We start from the raw sequence: 7,256 nt of genomic DNA on the forward strand, positions 1-7,256 counted from the left end.
CACAGGCCTGTCCTCTCCAGATTCCCCAGTCAGACTGGGCATGCTCAGTAGCTGCCGTTCATAGCCCTCCCCCTTCCTCTTGCACAGCATCCTGGAAGTTGCAGTACCCAAGAGCTCTATTAGCAATCTTCCAGTGTCACTTTGCACCAGTGGCGTAACAACCAGGGGGGCGTTCGCCCCGGGCGCATAGATGGCGGGGGGCATCTGCCGCGAGCCAGGCCGACTGTCACCAGAACAAGGCACCAGGCTCCGTTATGGCAGATTATGCGGCCGAGGCTCCATTTGCACTGCAATCCCCACAAGTCTCCGCCTCATAACACACACAGAGACACGTTAACTCTTTACAGTTAGGAACACAAATCTCTATAGTAGCACATATCTACATCTATATAGGGGCTACAAGTCTAACTTTTTTTTTTTAACCTAGACACAAATTAGCAGTTAACCCTTGCAGTGCAGAGGTAGGCCCACTGCAAAGGTTAATACAAAAAATCCTGGAGTTCTTTAAAAATGCATTCAAGTACCATACCTATTAACACAAATGTCCCTTACTTGGGTATCACTCAGCTGTAGAGCCTCAAATCATCCCTAAATTGGTGCCGACACCGTCCTTCCTACTAGAGGGTTGCTACTTTTGTTCCCCATGGTCCCTGTGTGTGTTGTAAAGTAGCCACTGCTCCAAGCTTGCTCCCGTGATGGAATACCATCTCACGTTTAGTTTACTAATCAGTATTGAAATTAAAAAAGGAGCAAGCATGGAGCTGTGGCTACTTTACAACACACACAGGGACCATGGGGGAACAAAAGTAGTCACCCTCCAGAAGAAAGGACAGTGTTAGCAGGAATTCAGAAATTATTTGATGATCTACAGTCAAGTAAGAGACATTGGGGGGAATTTATCAAAACTGAAGCAGATTTTCACTGCAATCAATCATCTTTCTCTGTCTCATTTTCAATCTTACCTGAGCAAAATGAAGAGAGATGCCAATTGGTTGCCATGGGCAACTGCTCAAGATTCCGTTTTCTTAAGTTTTGATAAATTCCCTCAACTCTTGTTATTAGTTAAGAAACTTGAATGTATTTTTAAGATATAACGTCTGAGTTTAGGTGTGTCCTTTGACTATATAGTGTCTCTTTCTTATCCCAGAAAGTTGTGAGGTATGAAAAAAATTTGAATTCGTTTGTCACTTCACAAAACCCTGTTTTCTAAGCAGAATCATTTTCCAAGCAAAGCACGGTCTTTCTTGGCTCCTGGTACACAACCCAAAAGGCATGAATCACAATGTAGATCTCTCAATGTGGAAGACATTACGCTAAAAAACAGTTTCCGTAAATTCCAACATGGTCGGAGGGGGGGGGGGCAAAGGTCGACAAACCCATTTCTGAAAGACTATCGTTTCCTCTATAGACCTCTTATGTGACTCTGAATTTACACACATTTTTGTCTAATACATCATATTCCACCATCCAAACCACTCAAAGACATACAAACAGTCATTTGTTTGGAAGCCTTGTTTCATAACTGCTATTGAATGAACTTGAAAGTCTCGCTGCGCCTGCGAACAGACCAAAGAAGTCAGGAAAATCTCGGGATGTGTGACGTCATCCGCCCCTTTAACTCGCCACTGACTCCTGAGCAGGAAGGGGGCGGCTCCTCCGTGGTTCAGCCTGGATTAGGCTTAGTGCGGGCTGTATTAGTCTTCTATATGTCTTCAGTGATACAGCGCTGAGCTTTTCCACTGCGCAATCACCATGGACTGTGATCCCTAATGAGTGCCAGGTAAGTCAGCAAAATCACAAGTGCGTTGTCTTCAAACCAATACAAAGCTTATGCTAACCAGTCAGATGTGCATATACGAGAATTTACCCACGAGTAGAATCGTTTCCATTGGCAATTGAAATGTTTTATATTTAGGTTTGCTTTTTATTGTTATTTATGTTTACTTTAATAGTTGCTTATTTAAAAAGGCTGAAATCCTTTAGACCGTTTATGCCGTTCGATCAAGAATAGTGCGAAACTGTTGTTTTAAATAGCATTGCTCTCCAAATAGCATTCACCATTGTTTAGGCACTGCTGTGGGGTTGGAATGGTTAATTCGTTGTACAGTTTGATTGTGCTGGCTGATTGCTGAGCATGCATTGTTTTATTTGATAGTCCAAGCTGATGTGGAGTTATCTTTGAAGCCCCCCCTGCCCCCCAACAAGTGTGATATACAAGCCAAGAAGAAAAAAAGCATCCAGGCGCATGTGCTGTTTGACATCCAACACCCACTACACAAGAGGAGCTTTGGTTAAACCCCTGGCTGGGCACAAACCACCCCCTCCCCCCTGGAAGTTTTCTGAAAAGAATTGGAGTTCAGGCACACCTCCTCTGATCTGCTGTCTGGTCTGATTTCTTGGACCTTGGATTAAAGTAGCAGTTTTGGACCAAAAATATCTATTGTAAACTGGTTCTTTAAGGTGGGTAATTTTTAAACTTCTATCAATGCCTCAATAATTTTATTGTTTTTGGGGTGTTTTGTTTTTTTAAGTTTTCTTGCAGCAGTAATGCAAGTGGGAGCGACGGGACGACTATAGACTGACTTTGATTTCCAAGTGCAGGAAAAGTCCAGGATGACTCCTAAACCTTTGTTTTTAGTTGTTGGGTTTCTTTGCTGTATGTATTTATGCTCTCTTGGATTATGTTGTAACCAACATATTGTTAAAGTTAAATAGATGTTTGTTTTTAACATGAAACATTTCGTCGCTATTCTATTGGTTTATACAGCAAATAGTAATGATGTGGAAAGTACTGAAACTGGCTAGTTGAAAACACATAGGGTAAAGTGACACTAAATTTATGAGTTAAATCTTAAAAATGCATTCAAGTATCTTAGGGAGTTTGGAGCAGTGGCTACTTTACAACACACACAGGGACCATGGGGAACAAAAGTAGCCACCCTCCAGAAGGAAGGGCAGTGTCTGCACCAATTCAGAGATGATATGAGCAGCTACAGCTGAGTGATACACAAATAAGATATATTTTTTTAATAGTTAAGGTACTTGAATGCATTTTTAGGGAGTATGAGTGATTGCCACACAACTGGATTAGCCTGATTGCATCCCTTCCCTCTCTGAGCAGAAGGATTACATATTTTGTCAGCAGTAGGTGTTGCCAGTGATGCAGTCAGTATAAAGAGTTATGCATTTTAGAATAATCTTGAACCAACATATGTGTTTTAATAGTGAACAGAACGCTGACACTGTGCTTGCTAGCTGGGAAGGATCCACACAGTTTTACTTGTAGACTAGGCTGAATTGCTGTTCTACATTATAGCCAAGAGGCTTCCTGAATTCTAGTCTGCTGGGGCCCAGCGCAGGGAGTCAGACTAAGAGATCATTAACACAGGAAGTCAGTGCTGATGTGGTGTTGGGAATTGCAGATGATTAGGAATGTAATGGAACCAGAATCAATGGCCTGGGCAACATGTGAACCAGAAGGTGGCTTATTGTGTCCTAATTAGCATGAAGTGTAAGCAGCATAGCTGGAAGCTTTCCTCATGGCCTTGCCTTGAGACGTTTATCAGATTCTGTGGCTGTAACCATGCTCTTCGCAGTAACTATAGAACCAGTTTACAGTCCTGACTGTATTTTAATTTGCATTTTCTACTGATTTATAGGGTTTTGAAATGGTATAGAGGGTGGTGGTGTTTTTTTATTTTTGGCTAGATGGGCTATTTTAGTATGGTGTTTAATAACTTCAAAGTAGAAACATCCTTTTTAATTGTATTATATGCGATCTAAAAGAGAGGTGTTTTCAGGGACTGATCAGAAGTATACTCGCACATACAATAAAATTAGAGGTCAACTAATCAAAATGAAACCTGTAAACAGATAAGGTGATGGCAGAGATCTGCCAAAAATAAAAAATTGCGGGAAGACTTATAGCTGGCTATATATACAAGAGATAATGGTTGCCCAAATTATGGTGAATATAAAGTAAAAAATAAGCCTAAAAGAGACTAATGCAGCCACCACATCTAAGAATTGGTAAGCCGAAATATATAAGCATTCTGCTTTTGTGGTTGGATAAGTTTTAACCACTTGAAGGGTGTTATACCCCTTTCCTGGTCAGGCCATCAAATCGCAGAAAACTACCACACCTAAAATTGGCCATAGGCGACACTTTAAACGCTTTTACCTCTCATAGGTTTAGTGTTATCAGTAATTAACGGCCCTAAAATTATTGCTATCACTCCGACGTTCGCGGTGATATGTAACGTGCGGCGTAAAGGGCGCAATCGTCATTTTTGCACATAGGCGCACCCAACGCATTTTCGCATGTGGGGGGGGAGGCGGGGGACTTTAGACATTTTTTTTTTTTTGTTATTTTCCTTTTTTTTTCCATTTTGTCACTATTTTCCTAAGCTTCTTTTATGCTTTAATTTTTTTTTAACTTTATTGCTATCGCATAGAAACCCCCTATGTGATAGTCAATTCACATAACAGGTCCTTTTCATGGAGACATCAGGGGTTTCCAAGACCCCTGATGTCACCTAGGGACCCCCAGAGAAGCTGATGAAGCAGAGATCGTGTACTGATCTTCCTTTTGATCTCCAGTAACATAGTCGCCGTGCCGGTCCCAGCCGCACCGGGCACAGCGGATCTCGGGACCGGCAGCGAAGGAGGTACGGGGGGGCACACACCCGCAGCTAGTACAAACGATCGGGCGCCTCTATATGGCTTTTTTTGCATTTCTAACAGTTTCCCCACTAGTGTGCGCGCTGGGCGCCGCACACGACTGGGGGGAGGGGCAGGACGTCTAAAGACTCCCTCCCGCTCCTAGAAGTCTCCTGTCCGGCCATTTAGGAACGGCCATGGACAGGAGGTGGTTAAAGTAGTATTGAAGGCAGGGCATTTTTTACCTTGATGTATTCTCTGCATTAGGGCTGCAACAACTAATCGACATAATCGATTATAATCGATTATTGAAAAAGTTGTCCGCATATTAAGGTAAAAAATGCTCAGTACTTTTCTGTGTCCCACGTTTCAACCACACTTACCTGTAAAGAGGACTGACACCACCACTGGTACCCAAAGCGATCCTCTGTTCCCGAACTTCCTGCTTGCTGGGAGAGAGAGGATACTGGGGGCAGCGGAGCCATAGGCCATCAATCAACCGTTTTTTGTTTTTCTTCGAGACAGAAGTAATTTCTGAAAGATTCCAGCAAGTGCATACCATTTGTATTTTTTCCCCTTATTTTCATATTTCTTTCCAGAACCAAAAACATCTGGTTGCCTACCAGATTGACCCTGTACAATTTTTGTGGTAGCGATGCTGGACTGTAAGCTACATGTGGCATCAGAGAGTGATGTACATGGGTTATTGCTTTCTGTAAAATGCTGAAGCATCAGCAGTATAACAGGTAAAATGGTGTTCCCATGCCTCTGGTCACCAGTTTTATAGCTGCACCAAGTAAAGAAATGCATTTAGATACAGTGAAAATCTGCTATGATCTGCATCATGAGGATGGTAGGATGAGCCCAAACATTCTTGTTCAGCAAGGCACTGTAAGAAAAATGCTCTGTAATCCCCTGCACAGAAAGTTTGAAAAAGAAAGATGCAGCATTGTAAGCCTATCAGGCTCTAAGGCCCCGTTGACACTTGTGTGATTTGCCCTGCCTCTGGGGTTGTGCTGCAATGCACAGCAATGGAAATTATGTTAATGGTAACTATTCATATCAATGCAATGTGGTGCATTATAGACACATGTACATGTTGTTTTGACACATTTATGCTGCATTTTTGTGCTTAAAGTCTCCTCCAAAGAAGACTGTCTAATGATGTCACAGATTTTGCTTGTCATTCGCCAAAAGAATAATGCATAAAGCCGCATCAAAAGTGCATCAGAAATGTGCATAATTGCACTACAAAAAAAGTACTGAAAACGCATAATCCTGCAGCAGTACTACTGTGAACCTTAACAAATACTTTGCACAGGGCTGTTATTGTCACCCTGAGTGAATGCTGACAGGAGGAGAGAGCAGAATGATGACTACATCATTCTGACAAGGCTTCTTAATTTAACAATCCTGTAGCTAGGGTGTACATGAAACATGGTCACACACTTATCTGAATCGTGGGCTTCTGCTCCCCGTAGGCTGCTGCTGTGTTTTGAATTTGGCGTGGCTGTGCATGGCTCTGCTCATACAGCCGCACCATCCATTCCGAGATGCTTTGAAATGGAGAAACAGCCACCTTGGCAATGGGACTTGTATTTCCCATAACGTCTTCCAGGACAGCATCACGAGATGGAATGAGGGAGTGGAGGAGAGCAGGGGCTGACTGGCATCTTTTAGCCAAGGGGCAAGTACAACCCAGAGGGCCATGGTGCAGCAACTTGACCCCCCTCCCGCTCTGACTCTTCCCCTGCCTGCCACTTTTGCCATCCATGTAACACTAGTGTGAATAGTCGGGTGATGCGAGGACTCACTAGTAAGTCCATAAAAGGGGTGACTGGCTGGGGGATGGCACTCTCTTCCCACTGGGCTCCCTACATAGTTCTGGCCTTACTCCGCTCCATGTCCGGTACTTAGGCACTCTCCCCCACTGTAGACCGCCGCTGGCTGTCCATGCTTCTGAGCTGTGGGAGGGGCCGGACAGTGTCAAAGTCAGTTTTCTACAATGTCTCTCCTATCCTATACATTTTTTTGAACCCGTCACTTATGGTGGAGCCGCGTTATGCGAATCAGCTGTGTTCATGACCCCCTTTCTTAATGCGCACCTGGAAGTGACGCGGCAGAGACATTTATGGGTTGAGGGAAATTATAGTAGTGGAGGGATGCATCGTCAGTGTGCTACACGGGCGCTGCAAACCTGGTAGTTCTGCCACTAACTCAGGGTGTCAGTGTAATGCAGAGTGCAGAAGTCAGCGGTGTGACGCACAGTGCAGAGGTCAGCAATAAAGCACAGTGCAGAGGCCAGCGATGTAATGTTGAGGTCAGAGTTCAGTATGTACGCAGTGCAGAGATCAGCGGTATAATGTAGAGGTCAGTATGTACGCAGTGCAGAGGCCAGCGGTGTAATGTGTGAGTCAGGGGTCAGTATGTACACAGTGCAGAGGCCAGCGGTGTAATGTAGAGGTCGGAGGTCAGTATGTACGCAGTGCAGCGGCCGGCGGTGTAATGTAGAGCAGTGCTCCCCAACCTTTTTATCGCCGCGGACCGGTCAACGTTTGATAATTTTACCGCGGCCCGCTGAAGGGGGGGGCGGGGGG

General features: G+C 44.1%; 1 long non-coding RNA gene across 1 annotated transcript; it reads left to right on the plus strand.

The window, feature by feature from the left end:
- Positions 1 to 1,690: 1,690 nt before the first annotated feature.
- On the plus strand, positions 1,691 to 2,341 carry LOC108802021. The gene is made up of 2 exons (XR_001942192.1): positions 1,691 to 1,780; positions 2,156 to 2,341. It is a non-coding gene; the product is annotated as an uncharacterized LOC108802021 (long non-coding RNA).
- Positions 2,342 to 7,256: the final 4,915 nt, after the last annotated feature.

Source organism: Nanorana parkeri, unplaced genomic scaffold (assembly GCF_000935625.1).
Source record: "Nanorana parkeri isolate BGI_ZX_2015 unplaced genomic scaffold, ASM93562v1 scaffold2604, whole genome shotgun sequence".
Lineage (NCBI taxonomy): Eukaryota > Metazoa > Chordata > Amphibia > Anura > Dicroglossidae > Nanorana > Nanorana parkeri.